At 44.6% G+C, this 16,431-nt stretch overlaps 1 protein-coding gene across 1 annotated transcript in view; it reads left to right on the top strand.

The window, feature by feature from the left end:
- The window catches only part of ATP8B4 (ATPase phospholipid transporting 8B4 (putative)), a 2,552,767-nt gene that overhangs the window by 2,439,878 nt on the left and 96,458 nt on the right, over window positions 1-16,431 (top strand). The window lies entirely within an intron of this gene.

The raw sequence follows: 16,431 nt of genomic DNA, 5'->3' as shown, positions 1-16,431 counted from the left end.
ATATGTGTTTCAACTAATGTAGTAATATGTCTTAATAAGGGTCATGCATTATGTATTAGCTTTATTATTTGTAGGCCTTAATTTAGTGAATGTCTCAGCCTACTTGCCAGGCCTCATGTCAAAGCTGTATTTCTGAACGTTTCATAAATGGCTGTCCTAGAGAGTTAAACTGTGATTTTCCATTGGATTGTTTAAATGTGCTCATAGCTGAACAGTTTCTCATGAGAACCCACTGCTAGAAGATGCTGTTCTTGCTAATGTAACATTTTTTGTGTAAAATGTGTGAGTCTGACTTTACCAGGAGGAGAACAATGGAGATACTGACTGGAGTAGAAGCTGCAACAATGTTGTTACCTGACAAGCTGGACGATGAGGAAATTGCAGGGCAACCAATCAACGACATATGAATGTAGTAATAGTAGAATTCATAACTTTTGAGTTTTAGTTTATTGGACAAAGTGCGAAAGTGTGATTCATTGACCAATAGGGATTTAAGACATAGTTTTAGTAGTTTTGATTTAACGAAACTGCACTGAGAAGAACCAAGCATTCTGCATTTTGCATTTTTGCCTTAAGTATTTGCCACACTATCATTGTCCATTTTCTAGCTGGCCAAAAGGTCAATATTTCTTGTGTGTCTTGACAAAAGACATGCTTAACTTTATTGCTTAAAGACTTTGCGTTTTCTGAACTTTGATGCGGAATCCTGATGCCTTGCTGGGCGTCTGATGTCCTGAGGAAAAAGACTGACTCTGCTTGCTGAACCACACTGAGGATCGGTATTATGAATTAGAATATTGATTATCATGCATATTGGTTCTTTCTTTCTAGGTACCAACTGCACTGTTTTGATAGAGCCATAGTTGGATGTTTTCCAAATTTGTGTTACTAAATTGTTTTGCATGAAGCCCAACATTCTGATTTGATGTTAGTTAAGGATCCTCATTAATGAAATTCCGCTAATAGGGAACAATGCTTGATTAATTTCTCTGCTGAACTCGAATGTATGTAATCACTCTGACGCAGTTGACTTTGTTATTAAATTTGCACTGTAAACTTGGAATGTGTTTGTAGACGGGTCTCAGGGCCCTCGTCTACAAACGTCCGAATGGGTTTGTCCCGCACCTCGTCCGACCCCTTTACGCGTTTCCATGGTGACGCGTGGGGGCCGGACGTATCAACGGAGACGGATTTCCGGCTGACGGAGGGAGGAGAAAAGAAGACGGACTACGAGAGAGAGGGAGCTCTCTCGAGGAAGGAGGAAGGGGACACGCCGAGAGAGGAGCCCGCGACCTGGAAAAAGAGAACGCCGCGAGAGGAGCAGAGAGGAGAAACAACCAAGAGAGGAAAACAAGTCCTGCCACGACCCAGGAGGGTCGTGGCTTAGCAAGGTACGGTCCCTGTTGTGGGGACAATCGACTTTAAAGAACAGCCAAAGTTATGACAAAACAGGAGGGGTTGGGTGGAAAAGAGACACTGGGAAAGGGGCAGAGAAGGGGAACCGACTGGGCTGAGCACCAATCCACTGTGTGTGAACCCCTTCACCCTGTCACACTTTATCGCAGCTCAGAAGGATTTAATCCTAAACCTGTATACCCTAACACACTGACCTCCACATCAATTCCTTCACCCCCCTTTACTAACCTAGTCTGAAAATCCCCACACCTTCACTTACCAGTTGTCCTGTTCATGTCTTCTTGCCTTTCCGGGACCTCCACGAGAGAGCGCGAGAGAGAGAGAGAGTTGAGACCAGGAACCCAGCACCATCTAGAGAAGAAAGCAGAAAACAAATTATTAATCCAAGAAGACCCGAGGGCAGAGAACTTCAAGAAAGGACAGTGCTAGAGATTAACCATATGAACAATTAAAAATCTACTATACACAAGTCAATAAAACTAAGTTTAAATCATTTTTCCCATAAGACATCTCCGAGTTATTTGTTTTGTACCGCCGAGCCTACCACAGTGGTGTCAGAAGCGGGATTTGAAGATCTAGGCAGTACAGAAGATCCGGAACTATGGGAGAAAAACCCACATTGGAGGATATGATAAAACAACTGGCTGAGGGCCAACTCCACTTGCAGTTGGTCTGGGAAGCACACCAAAGGGAGGCTAAGGAAGATCGGGAGGCCCTCCAAACAGCTCTGAAAAGTCAAGCCACTATAATGGCTTACAACCAGCTGGTGCACGAAACTGCTCTTCAGAAACTGACAGACATCATTGCAGCCAGCAAGGTACACCCGAACGTTCCCAGCTCGGTACTACAAAAATATCAGGAAGGAGAGGACCCTGACTCATTTTTTACAAACTTTGAAAGGGTGGCGTCTTCAGCGCAATGGCCTTAAGACCGCTGGGGTCAATATATCGCCCCCCTTTTGACAGGTATCCTCCAAACCGCCTATCAGGCTGCGAATCCCGGAGGCACTACCCCGTATACTGATATTAAGAAAAGTATTCTAGAGAGAGTGGGCCATGACACCGAATACTACCGAATGAAGTTCCGGAAAGTTAAATGGGGACAGAATGAAGATCCCCGCACTTTCTACTTCCGGGTCAAGGACTTAGGTCTGAAGTGGTTGGGACCATTAGGAACTGACCGCGAAGACGTCATTAAAGCCATTATCCTGGAGCAATACTTAGATTCCCTTCCCGGAACCACCCGAAATTGGATACGTCAGCACCCTAAGATAGATACCGAACTGGCAGTCGACCTGGCCTGTGCTTACCATCGGTCTGTGGATGTTAAGACCCTAGCTCCCCGGAATCTCAACAAACCATCTTTAGGACCTCTTAAGTATGCACCCTGACGACCCCTCGAGGAACCTGGACCCTCCCGAAGCAGAGAACATAGCCCCATACAACAACCACAGTGCTTCAGTTGTGGCGAGTGGGGCCATATCGCAAGAGGATGTCCACATAAACATGAAGGCGTTGAACCCATGGAAATAGGAGTCACCCGGGGTAGGGTGTTGTGTGTTGGGAAAGGGAGTACCACCTTCAAACAAAACATAAGGATAAATGGAAACCTGGTGGAGGCCTTAATTGACTCAGGTTGCAGCCAGTCGGTGATACGGAGAGATGTGTTAAAAGACGCTAGTCAGACTCCGAGTCAGTGGGTTACAATATGCTGCATCCATGGAGACAGAGCCAACTACCCTCTAGGACTGGTCAAAATAGAATGGGGAACACATCATGATTTCCTTCCCATAGGCATAATGGATCACTTGATAGAAGAATGTATTATTGGCACTGATTATTCCAAATTCATTGATCTCTTAGAGCAAACGAGAAGAGCTGAATCCACTACTGATTGGTGGTTGGACGCCCCATTTGCTGGCAGTCACATTGAAGCTTCTCCAGACCGGAAGAAATTAACTCGGAAGGAAAAAAGGGAAGAAAAACGAAAGTATACCATAAACAGGAGGGAGAGTACCCCAGAAAAGAGGATAGCTAGTATTGACAGTGTCCCAGTCTCTCTTAGACTTAGTCAGCGAGAAGACCCCACCCTCATACATGCTTGGAAGAATGCCAAAAGCGAGTCCACCGGGGAGGTAGGTCCCTACTTCTTAGTTCAGAATAACCTGTTATATAGAGTCATAAGGACGGCAACCGGGGAAAAGAAACAGTTAGTGGTACCAGAGGCCTACCGGACTCAAGTCTTATTCCTAGCCCATAACCAACCAGGCGGTGGACATTGTGGCCGAGAGAAAACCGAAGAATATTTATTGAGGCGGTTTTATTGGCCTGGAGTATATGCACATATCCGAAAATATTGTACACAATGTCCCAGATGTCAATTAGTCGAAGCAGGCGCGATGAGGAAAGCCCCTTTGCAACCTCTACCCATCATAGACATTCCTTTTAGGCGAGTGGGTATGGATCTAGTCGGACCTCTCTTACCGTCATCTAAGGGTCATTCGTACATACTCGTCCCGGTAGACTATGCTACCAGATATCCCGAGGCGATCCCTCTTACCAGCACCACCACAAAATCAGTTGCCCAAGCCATGATAACTTTCTTTTCCCAAGTAGGATTCCCTCATGAAATCATTACTGATCAAGGTACACCCTTTGTATCAGGTCTTATGAAACAGATATGCAAAACACTAGGGATTTCTCAGATAAAAAACGCAGTTTACCATCCACAAACAGATGGTTTAGGGGAACGATATAACCGGACCATTAAAACACTGCTAAGGAAAATAGTTGATGACTCTGGAAAAGACTGGGACCAGAAATTACCCCTGGTTCTTTATGCTATCAGGACGCATGAGCAGGCCTCCACTGGTCATAGCCCATTCAAACTGGTCTTTGGTAGACAACCTCGTAACTTGCTTGAAATGGCGGCAGAATTGTGGGAGGAAGAGGACAATGAGGAAAAACCCATTCTAGAATACATCCATAAGTTAAAAACACAACTACAAACAGTTTGGGAAGATGTGCGACATCATTTAGAAAAGCTCAGGTGACACAAAAGAAGCATTACGATCAGGGCACCAAACTACGGGTTCTCCAACCCAATGACGAAGTTCTAATACTACGGCCCACATCTGAACATAAATTACTGGCTAAGTGGCAAGGTCCCTATAGGGTAATAAAGGCAGTTTCTACTGTCACCTATCTGATTGAAATCAATGACCATCCAAAACGGATCCAAATCTATCATATTAATCTTTTTAAAAAATGGGAACAGTCTGAGACTAACACTAACTTCCCAGCTATTGGGTGTCTCATAACACCAACCTCTGGGTTAGGACTTAACCTATATCCCACGTCAAACCCGGAACAACCCATAAGTCCCTGTATCAATGATACCTTGTCCAGTGAAAAAAAAAAAAACAATTGACTACGTTGATACATCAATACTCCGATTTTTTCTCCGAGATTCCTGGCCGGACGTCTCTGATTCAACACCATATTAGAACACCAGAGGGACGGACCATACGTCTCCGACCCTATCGGATTCCTGAGGCCAGGAAACATATCATCGAAGAAGAGATAACGAAAATGTTATCATTGAAAGTAATCAAACCTTCCACTATCCTTGGTGCTCCCCGGTCGTTCTGGTTCCAAAACCAGACGGGACCATCCGGTTTTGTATTGACTTCCGGAGACTAAACGATATCTCTTTATTTGACACATATTCTATTCCCCGGGTAGATGAAGTATTAGAAAAAATAGGAGACGCAGGTATACGTCTACCATTGACCTAACGAAAGGCTATTGGCAGATCCCACTGGCCCCAGCAGACAAAGAGAAGACAGCTTTTGCAACTCAATCCGGGTTATATCATTTTACTGTTCTTCCCTTTGGTCTTCACGGAGCACCTGCTACGTTTCAGCGCTTAATGGACCAGATCTTACGACCATTCCAAGCATTTACGGCCGCATACCTGGACGACATTGTCGTCTTTAGCAATTCATGGTTGGAACATCTACATTACCTAGAAACAGTCTTTTCCACATTAGCGAAGGCCGGCCTTAAGGCCAATCCCAAGAAATGTGTACTAGGACAAACCCAGATTTCTTATCTTGGATATATTATTGGTATGGGGGTTTTACGTCCCCAAAAAGACAAGGTTGGAGCTATTAAACAAATACCTCTTCCCAGAACAAAAAAAGAACTCCGCTCTTTTTTAGGGTTAGTAGGTTACTACCATAGATTTATCCCACAGTATTCCACCATTGCAGCCCCCCTCACTGACCTTCTGAAAAAACATTATCCCAAAAAGCTTCCCCCTTTTTCCGCCTCTCAGAGTCAGGGGTTCCACTTACTAAAAGAATCCCTCACGACAGAACCAATCTTACGGTGTCCTGATTTTTCCAAACCCTTCCACCTATACACAGACGCTTCCAACGTAGGTCTTGGGGCCGTCTTAGCTCAGCCTGACGAGATGGGTCATGACCATCCTATCGTGTACATTAGTCGCAAGCTCCTTCTGAGAGAAGTTCACTATCCTACTATTGAGAAGGAATGTCTAGCCATAAAGTGGGCCATTGAGTGTTTACAGTATTACCTCCTCGGCAGACCTTTTGTCCTTTACACTGACCATGCCCCTTTGACGTGGTTGGCCTCGCATAAGGACAGTAATTCACGAGTGTTACGCTGGTTTCTTGAGCTCCAGCCTTTTACCTTTCAGGTTCGCCACATTTCCGGAGCCCGTCAATGCCCTGCTGATTTTCTCTCCCGCTGTCCGGACTCTACGGTCCTCTACAAGTCCCGTTCTTGGGATGGGGAGTGTAGACGGGTCTCAGGGCCCTCGTCTACTGAGGCATCCGAATGGCGTTTGTCCCGCACCACGTCCGACCCCTTTACGCGTTTCCATGGTGACGCGTGGGGGCCGGCCGTATCAACGGAGCCGGATTTCCGGCTAACGGAGGGAGGAGAAAAGAAGACGGACTACGAGAGAGAGGGAGCTCTCTCGAGGAAGGTGGAAGGGGACACGCCGAGAGGAGCCCGCGACCCGAGGAGGAAACACGCCGAGAGAGGAGCACGCAACCTGGAAAAAGAGAACGCCGAGAGAGGAGCCCCCGACCCGAGAGAGGAGAGCGCCGAGAGAGGAACCCGCGAGCAGAGAGTAGAAACAACAAGAGAGGAAGACAAGTCCCGCCACGACCCAGGAGGGTCGTGGCTTAGCAAGGTACGGTCCCTGTTGTGGGGACAATCGACTTTAAAGAACAGCCAAAGTTATGACAAAACGGGAGGGGTTGGGTGGAAAAGAGACACTGGGAAAGGGGCAGAGAAGGGGAACCGACTGGGCTGAGCACCAATCCACTGTGTGTGAACCCCTTCACCCTGTCACACTCTATCGCAGCTCAGAAGGATTTAATCCTAAACCTGAATACCCTAACACACTCACCTCCACATCAATTCCTTCACCCCCCTTTACCAACCTAGTCTGAAAATCCCCACACCTTCACTTACCAGTTGTCCTGTTCATTTCTTCTTGCCTTTCCGGGACCTCCACGAGAGAGCGCGAGAGAGAGAGAGTTGAGACCAGGAACCCAGCACCATCTAGAGAAGAAAGCAGAAAACAAATTATTAATCCAAGAAGACCCGAGGGCAGAGAACTTCAAGAAAGGACAGTGCTAGAGATTGCCCATATGAACAATTGAAACTACTATACACAAGTCAATAAAACTAAGTTTAAATCATTTTTCCCATAAGACATCTCCGAGTTATTTGTTTTGTACCGCCGAGCCTACCACAGTGTTGTAGTTCAAGCTTTGATTAGATTACATTTCTTCCGCCGCTTTGGACAGCCAGTATTGTTTCTGTATGTGTTTCATTTGATTTTGAGATTAATCTACATGACCTTCGCATTATTAATATAGGGAAATAAATATTCTAACCTTTACTGAGATGTGTGGTTATTTATGACTGAAAGGTCATGGTGCGTGGCAATTACTGACTCTATTGATTATTAATGTTTTTGATTATTGTTGATTGTCAGTATTGAGTATTGGTTATTGATCTGCATGTGCTGGAGTTATGGTAAGAACATCTTAATTGCGAGGCAAAATGTTCATCTACCTATTCGCGTCCCCTTGTGAGTTTACTTATTAAGGTCAGATGCGCTAACAGAGATGGTAGCAGACTGATTGTTTGTCTCCTTAAGAGCCCATCATAGATGTCCAGAGATAGTAACAGAGGTGAAGGTTCATTATAACTGAGATTTTGACTTTATTTTTCAATTATGCTAATTGGAGAGAAAATGTTTCCTTAGGCCCAGAAATGACTTTCCCAGAATCTCAGATCCTGCTAATGGTTGTTTGAGGATGTTCTTGGCATTCTGGTGACAGTATGAACGAGGTAGGTTGCGCTTGCACAGCTTAAACAAATCGCAGGTGAATGGAGAGGTTTGTGAGGATTTAGGGAGTTTGAGTACTCCAAATGAATTTGTAGAAGGAATGTGTGTACCCTGCAGTGTGAGAGTAGGGAAGTCGTCGAACTTCATATGTGTTTGGTGCTTTGTGCTAAAAAATTGTCCACGTGGTTGTTGTATGGACCCTGTGTGATCTAAGACTCTGGAGTATATTGAAAAGTGTATGAGACACTGGATTTTATGTTGTAATTTGTCTGGTTTAGTTGGTTGATGGGGTGTGGTCAACCAGTCAGAGTGTGAGTCAAAGTGAGTGAAAGAAAATTTAGACTGAAATTTGGCGAGTCCTATGTGCACCAGGACAGACTCACTGATCAGGTGAGAGTAAAATTTATGGGTCCAATTTTGCTTGCGAATCTGGGAGACTGAGAAAGAAGGAGTAGCTGTTAGAGTGAGAGCCATCAGTGAACAACCCGTAAAGTATCTGAAGCGATTGTGTTACCTTTCCTGTAGTAACCCAGCAGATTTGTTTTTTGATTAGTGCTCGCAATTTTTGCATTACTTTGTGTGAATCAGACTCTGGGAAGACAAGCCGCAAGACTTTGTCAGCTGCAGTACGTTTGGGTGTGATATCATTGGAGCCGCGCTGGGATAGGTCGGTTAGTGAGAAGGGTCGCACACGGATTGGCAGCCATCCTTGAGAAGCAATTGGTTGCGAAAGTAGGTGAAAGGGATTCTGGGATTAAAAGTCACTTCCTGATTTGATTTTGAATAATAAAAAGGTCGAAAAGATGAAATTTTTCAAAGCTTTAAAGAATGCTTTATGGGGAGATACTTATATTACAACAAGTATAGGCGAGGCTACATCGCCGAAAGGTACACCAGCTTACATTCTAATGGAAGAGAAGGGTGTCACGCCATATCTTTGGCTAAAGCAATGGTGCAAAGTGGCAGAGAAGGATGGAAACTTAGCATTTCCTACAAATGCGACGTTCAGTTTGAGGGTTTTAGAGAATTTAAAGATGGTGCTATATGAATTGAAGCCACTTCCAAGACCAGCACAGTTTGAGGCATTAGCGATTTGGGAGCTAGAAGCCAGGCAGCAACAGAAATTCAAGAGGAGGATGATAAAGGCAGAAAAGACTTTAGCAGAGGCTAGGTGGGACATTGATCAGAGAGTTTGGAGGATGGAGACTTTGCACGGAAATAAGTTGTTTCCAGCAATTACGCAGGACAATGAGAAGGGAGGAAGGAAATCTACTAGAAAGATTAACAGAAGTCCATCCGAAAGTAGAGAGACTAGAAAGTCTTGAACAGTGGAGGAGGAATCAGATGATGATGATGAGTTTATTACACAGTTATTGAGAAATCGCACACCATCCATATACAGCACATGAGAGTGGTCTGAGTACCGGTGCTGATCTGACTGCTCTGACACAGGTTAATGGGACAATGAGTCCGATGCAGGTTAATGCTAGCCTGACACAGTTGAAAGGGAAGGCAATGGTGATGCGGATTAAAGCAGCTCAAACGGGAATGCAAAGGAATTTTCCACAACAGTTACTACAGCAGCACCAGGGAAACATGATGTTTCAGCCCGAGATGAGAGGTAGAGGTCACAGAGGTAATGTGAATTGTGGTCCAGAGTTAGGTACTGTAGGGGTTCAGAATGATGTGCAGGAATTAATAAATTATTGCCATGTAATGTTTGCGGAGTCATTGGACATTGGAATCAGGAGTGTCCAATGATGGTGCGGGAAGGTGTCATTCAGCAAAGTAATGACATTAATTTCTTCCAGAACATGAGAGGGCCGAGAGTGAGCAGTCCTACTCCAAATTTTCAGAATAATGTGAATCAAGTGCAGAATTTTCAGTCTATGTAGCAGGTGCAAATGCCACGTGTACAAATGACACAGTTACAGCCAATGCAACAGAAGGTTCCCATGGTACTTAGACAGCAAATTCAAATACCTCAAGCCCCAATGGAATGGCAACAGATAATGCTTTCTCAACAGGTCACTGGTCAGAGGCTTAACCAAAGAAATAACACAGTGCACCAGTTCCTGTTACACAGTGAGAATGGAATAAATGATGATTGGATGAGCGACAGTTCAAATGAGGAGCCATTGTTGCTTGCAACTTCTTGAGGGGTAAATCAGAGAGGTCCCTATGTGAAGGGAAAGGTTATGGGTCACAGAGTTTCATTCTTTGTTGACACAGGAGCTACACGCTCTAGAGTGAGAAGTGGAGAAGTTCCAAATTTGCCCCTTTCAGACAGAACAGTTTAGATTGTAGGAGTGGCGAATCAGTATTTGACCAAGCCGATTACAGAACCAGTTCAGGTTAAAATTGGCAACTTTCAGGGACTGCACAAGTTTGTAGTCTGCGATTCAAGTCTGGTATCCCTACTGGTAAGAGACTTGTTGTGTAAAACGAAATGTTCGATTACTTGTTCAAATGATGGAATTGAGATTCAGATGAATAGTGATGAGGAAAATGACCAAGCCCCAGAGTTAGAAAGTGAAACTACAAGTGAGGAATACCCTCTGATTAAATTTTTCCTGATGTTCACTGTGAAAGAGCTTCATCCTGATTTGCTGGGAACGGTTAAGGAGAAAGTGTGGGATTTGACAGGGAAAGAAGTAGGTCTGATAAAGGGAATTGAGACAGTTAAAGTTACTGTAAAGCCAAATGCAGTTTTTCCTCATCTTCCACAGTGCCACATGCCGCAAGATGTCCTTATGAAGGTCGCCCAGATAATTGCAGACTTTGTAAAGCAAGTGGTTTTGAAGGAAGTATTGAGCAGTCCATGTAATTCACCGTTAATGGGTTTGCAAAAGCCCTGTGAGAAAGTTCGAATTGTCCAGAATTTGAGGGAAATAAATGAGATTTTGGTCAAATGTTGGCCCACGGTGTCAAATCCAGCCATGATAATGTTTCAGATTCCATGTGATGCTGAGTGGTTCAATATCACTGATTTGTCACAAGCCTTCTTTTCTTTGCCTCTTCATGAGGATAGCCAATTTCTCTTTTGTTTCAAATTTCTGGATCAAGTTTACTGCTGGTGCAGAATTCCTCAAGGGTTTTCAGAGTCACCTTCCATATTTAATCAGATCTTGAAAAAGAATTTGGAGTCGTTGGAATTGCCTTTCCAATCGACCTTGTTACAGTACATTGATGACTTGCTGATTGCGTCCAAAACAAGGAACGAGTGCAAGTATGATACGATTGCCCTGTTGAACCACTTGGGAAAGAATGGTCACAAAGTTTCTCCACTTAAATTGCAATACTGTCAAAAAGTCACAAAATACTTGGGTCACCAGATTAAGAAGGGATCAAGAATGATATACAGAGAAAGGATTAAAGCCATGTTGCAGATAAATCCCCCAACCACAAAGAGAGATGTCAGGATGTTTTTAGGGACGGTAGGCTACTGTCGCCAATAGATTCCAAATTTTTCAGTCATTTCAAGACCATTGCAGAAGCTGACTCATAAGGAAGTCACTTATCCTATAGTGTTAGAAAAGGCTGGAATTAAAGCGTTCACTGATTTGAGAGAGAGTGTGTGCAAGGCTCCAGTGTTGGGTACGCCTGATTACACAAAACCTTTCACATTGTTTTGTCATGAGCGTGATGCATGTTCTTTGTCTGTCTTGACACAGGTCCATGGAAGTGTAAACCGCCCAGTAGCAGATTTTTCATGTACTTTGGACCCAGTTGCAGCAACCTTATCACATTGTTTGCGTCTAGTTGCAGCGGTTGGGCAAAGCCTTATACAGTGTGAAGATATAGTGATGGGACATCCCCTGACTATAATGGTCCCTAATTGAGATTCTACTTACAAGGATGAAAACCCAATCTTTGACTGGTGAGAGATTGACCAGATATGAGACGAGTTCTGGGGTCACCAAATGTGTCATTGAAAAGATGTACAGTGCTGAACCCGGCAACCTTACTCCCAAATGAAAATGTTGAAATTGAAAAGATTGAAGATGTTGAGCATGATTGTCTTGAAGTAACTGATTTGTGCACAAAACCAAGATCAGACATTAGAGATACCCGATTGGAAGAAAATGACCAAATTATCTTTGTTGATGGTTCCTGTCAGAGACAATGCAGGGACACTGAGAGCAGGATATGCTGTATGCACAATTACTGTGATTTTGGAAGCTTCTTGGCTTCGAGGAGTGTATTCTACCCAAGTAGCGGAACTGGTAGTCCTTAATAGAGCATGCCATGTTTCTGCTCAGCTGAAAGTTACAGTTCATATGGATATCCAGTATGGATTTGGAATAGTCCATGATTTTTGCCAGTTGTGGTCACAGAGAGGTTTCATGACCTATTCTGGTTCACCAGTGAGAAATGATGAAAGGATTAAAGAACGGTTACATGCTATTCAAATGCCTGAAAAGATTACCGTGGTGAAATACAGTGCACATGTTTGGAAATGGATATGCGAATCAAGTCGCAAGGTATTGCGCATTGAACTGTATATCGTTCAAAGATAAGTGGGAACTGTTATCTGAAGAAGATGAAACATGTCCAAGTTTTGCATTGAAAATAATTGATACCTTGGAGGAATTTTAAGTGTTGCAGAATAATGCTGACATGGAGGAAAAATGTTCATGGAGCAAGACAAAATGTGTGCAGAGACAAGATGAATACTGGGTTTCAGAAGAATTGGTTTTGCCAAATAGTATGTTGTCTCAAATGGCTAGGTACTATCATGGTCTAGCACATATTATGCAATGATTTGGTTGTTCAAACATGATTGGTTCAACCCAAGGTTTAGACAGGTTGCTGAAGCAGTTTGCCATTGTTGTGTCATTTGCCAACAACTGAATGCCGGAAAAGGGACAGTGGATAATTTGAGATACATTGGAAGAGCAGGATGTCCATTCAGCAGAATGCAGATGGATTTTATTGAGATGCCTGTGTGTGGAGGTTTGAGATATGTGTTGGTTATTTTTTGCATTTTTAGTCACTGGATTGAAGCTTACCCTACACGAAGAAGTGATAGTCTCACAGTAGCGAAACTACTTCTTAGGGAACTGATACCGCATTTCGGGTTTCCAATCTCTTTAGAATCAGCTAGGGGCACTTCAACAATGAAGTAATTAAATGACTGTGTGCAGCATTGAACATTGAGCAGATGTTGCATTGTAGTTACCGCCCTGAAGCATCAGGACTAGTGGAGCAGATGAATGGTAGATTGAACGCATTGCCTTTAGTTTTGTTGTCAATGAGAAACACACCCGACAGGAAGACAGGTTTGTCGCTGCATGAGATCCTTATGGGCCGAGCCATGAGGTTCCCAGCAGTCCCTGCAAATGCATTTGTCAACATTACAGATGATATGGTGTTGGACTACTGCAAAGGTTGTGGTTCGCTCTCTCTCTCTCAGCAGGTGGAAGCCACCACACTGCCACCGATCCATGACCCAGTGCACAGCCTGAGAGCTGGAGACTAGGTTGTGGTCTGTAAACATGTGAGGAAAACATGTTTGGAGCCTCGTTGGAAAGGTCCATTTCAGGTAGTTCTGCCAACTACCACAGATGTTAAGTGCGCTGGAATTCCGAATTGGATCCATGCCAGAAATTGCTCTATCCACTTGATCATGAAGGAGAGTTGTTGAGAAAACAAACAACAGTGAAACAAGTCTCAGGGCCGGAAAGAGAACAAAGAGGAACTGAGACCGGATCTGAGCCCGTTGAGGACAGTTCAGTCACTCCTGTGAGAGACGAAGGAGAAGACTTCCAGGAGGGTGACGGAGAGCCTATCTCAATTGAGCCAGCAGGAGAGCCTAGTCAAAGGAGGGCTTTCCCAGAAGCAGACGATCTTGAGAGAAAAACAGAGCAATTGCCAGACCCAGAAGGGAAAGGAGTTGAGGTGGATCAAAGTCACTGGGATCCGACTCTTCCTAAACCGATTGTAGGTCTGTCAAGAGAAAACACTGCAGAACAAGAAGAAGGTTCAAGTTCAACTCTGAAGAGAACACTGACAAAAGGTCCACTGAAAGGAGATAAGTAGTCAGAGTTGCAAGGAAAAGGAAAGGGAGTGGTTGTTGCCTCAATAATTGAGGAAGAACTAGATACAACAAGGAGAGAAGATCCGAGTGAAGGAGAATTGAATAGTGATCGAAAGTTGAAAAGAAAGAGAATAGCAAGTCGAAGATACGCAGGTCCTGAATGGGCGTATGCAACTACAAGTGAGTGGCAGCAATAATTTTTGTCTTTTTGTTTTGATAGAGACATTCCGGGTCAGTACTTTGGCACTTGAAGGAAGCTGATGAACTGAACTGTTGAAACAATTTGAGAACATTTTTTGAAAAAGCGACTGTGGAAAGTAACCGGAAGAGACATTGATAACCTGATTTGACTTTTTAAACCTGATTTTGACAAGCTGGTTACCAATTTTGACAAGGGATCCTGGAAGTGAGACTGAAAACTGTAAATAACTGCTGAAAGAAGAGTTGTTTGCTTTCTGATACTTTGCAGATCATGAGTAACATTAGCCAGCAGGGTAGGAATACTAGGCGCTGTAAATATATGAGTATTGGTTTGGCGATTATGTGTGGGATAGTGTTTCTGGTGTTGATTGTGGGTATATCTGTTCTTGATAAGAGTGAAGCCAACCATACTTCTGCTTTTGAGACAACCACTGCACTAACGGCAATAGAGAGGTTTAGGTTAGATGAGAAATATTTGCATGAGGATACTAATGTGCAAGGAGAGCTTTCTTCTAATGTCTTCTATCGCTTGTTGAGTGAGTATGTTGAGACGATGGGTGTGAGGAATTGTTATGTGTGTACGCAGATTCCTTCATCAGTTGAGGAAGAAGTTACATATCACAGCTTGCCTTTAACATATAGAATATGTTGTAGTCACTGTAGGAAGTTGGCTCTGTATGCACTATTTCAAAGTAAGGAATAGTATGCACAGATTCCAAGGGTTCCCCTTAGAGGTAAGATAGTGGCAAAAAGAGATAATACTAATGCTCTATTTTGTGGTAGTGTGGTCGAGCAGTAGGCTTATCAAAGGAGTAGTGTTAAGCATTTGTTGTACATACCCACAGGCAATAAATGAGGAACACACACTCAGAAACAATTCCAGGCCAATAGGTTTTTGTTATAGAAAAATATATTTTCTAAGTTTATTTTAAGAACCACAGGTTCAAATTCTACATGTAATATCTCATTTGAAAGGTATTGCAGGTAAGTACTTTAGGAACTTTGAATAATTACAGTAGCATATATACTTTTTACATAAAACACATTTAGCTGTTTTAAAAGTGGACACAGTGCAATTTTCACAGTTCCTGGGGGAGGTAAAGTATTGTTAGGTTTTGCAGGTAAGTAAACCACCTACGGGGTTAAGATTGGGGTCCATGGTAGCCCACCGTTGGGGGTTCAGAGCAACCCCAAAGTCACCACACCAGCAGCTCAGGGCCGGTCAGGTGCAGAGTTCAAAGTGGTGCCCAAACCGCATAGGCTTCAATGGAGAGAAGGGGTGCCCCGGTTCCAGTCTGCCAGCAGGTAAGTACCCGCGTCTTCGGAGGGCCGACCAGGGGGGTTTTGTAGGGGGGGGGGACACAAGTCCACACAGAAAGTACACCCTCAGCAGCGCGGGGGCGGCCGGGTGCAGTGTGCAAACAAGCGTCAGGTTCGCAATGTAAATCAATGGGAGACCAAGGGGTCTCTTCAGCGGTGCAGGCAGGCAAGGGGGGGGCTCCTCGGTGTAGCCACCACCTGGGCAAGGGAGAGGGCCTCCTGGGGGTCACTCCTGCACTGAAGTTCTGATCCTTCAGGTGCTGGGGGCTGCGGGTGCAGGGTCTTTTCCAGCCGTCGGGATTTTAGAGTCAGGCAGTCGCGGTCAGGGGGAGCCTCGGGATTCCCTCTGCAGGCGTCGCTGTGGGAGCTCAGGGGGGACAACTTTGGTTACTCACAGTCTCGGAGTCGCCAGAGGGTCCTCCCTGAGGTGTTGGTTCTCCACCAGTCGAGTCGGGGTCGCCGGGTGCAGTGTTGCAAGTCTCACACTTCTTGCGGGGATTGCAGGGGTCTTTAAATCTGCTCCTCTGAAACAAAGTTGCAGTCTTTTTGGAACAGGGCCGCTGTCCTTGGGAGTTTCTTGTTCCTCTTGAAGCAGGGCAGTCCTCTGAGGATTCAGAGGTCGCTGGTCCTGGAGAAAGCGTCGCTGGAGCAGGTTTCTTTAGAAGGCAGGAGACAGGCCGGTAGGACTGGGGCCAAAGCAGTTGGTGTCTTCTTTCTTCTTCTGCAGGGGTTTTCAGCTCAGCAGTCTTTTTCTTCGGTAAGTTGCAGGAATCTAGTTTCCTAGGTTCTGGGGAGCCCCTAAATACTGAATTTAGGGGTGTGTTTAGGTCTGGGAGGGCAGTAGCCAATGGCTACTGTCCTTGAGGGTGGGTACACCCTCTTTGTGCCTCCTCCCTGAGGGGAGGGGGGCACATCCCTATTCCTATTGGGGGAATCCTCCTTCTACAAGATGGAGGATTTCTAAAAGCCAGAGTCACCTCAGCTCAGGACACCTTAGGGGCTGTCCTGACTGGCCAGTGACTCCTCCTTGTTTTTCTCATTATCTCTCCTGGACTTGCCGC

Source organism: Pleurodeles waltl, chromosome 3_1, assembly GCF_031143425.1.
Source record: "Pleurodeles waltl isolate 20211129_DDA chromosome 3_1, aPleWal1.hap1.20221129, whole genome shotgun sequence".
Lineage (NCBI taxonomy): Eukaryota > Metazoa > Chordata > Amphibia > Caudata > Salamandridae > Pleurodeles > Pleurodeles waltl.
The sequence above is the reverse complement of the archived record's forward strand: the minus strand, read 5'-3'. Positions and strand labels throughout refer to the sequence as shown.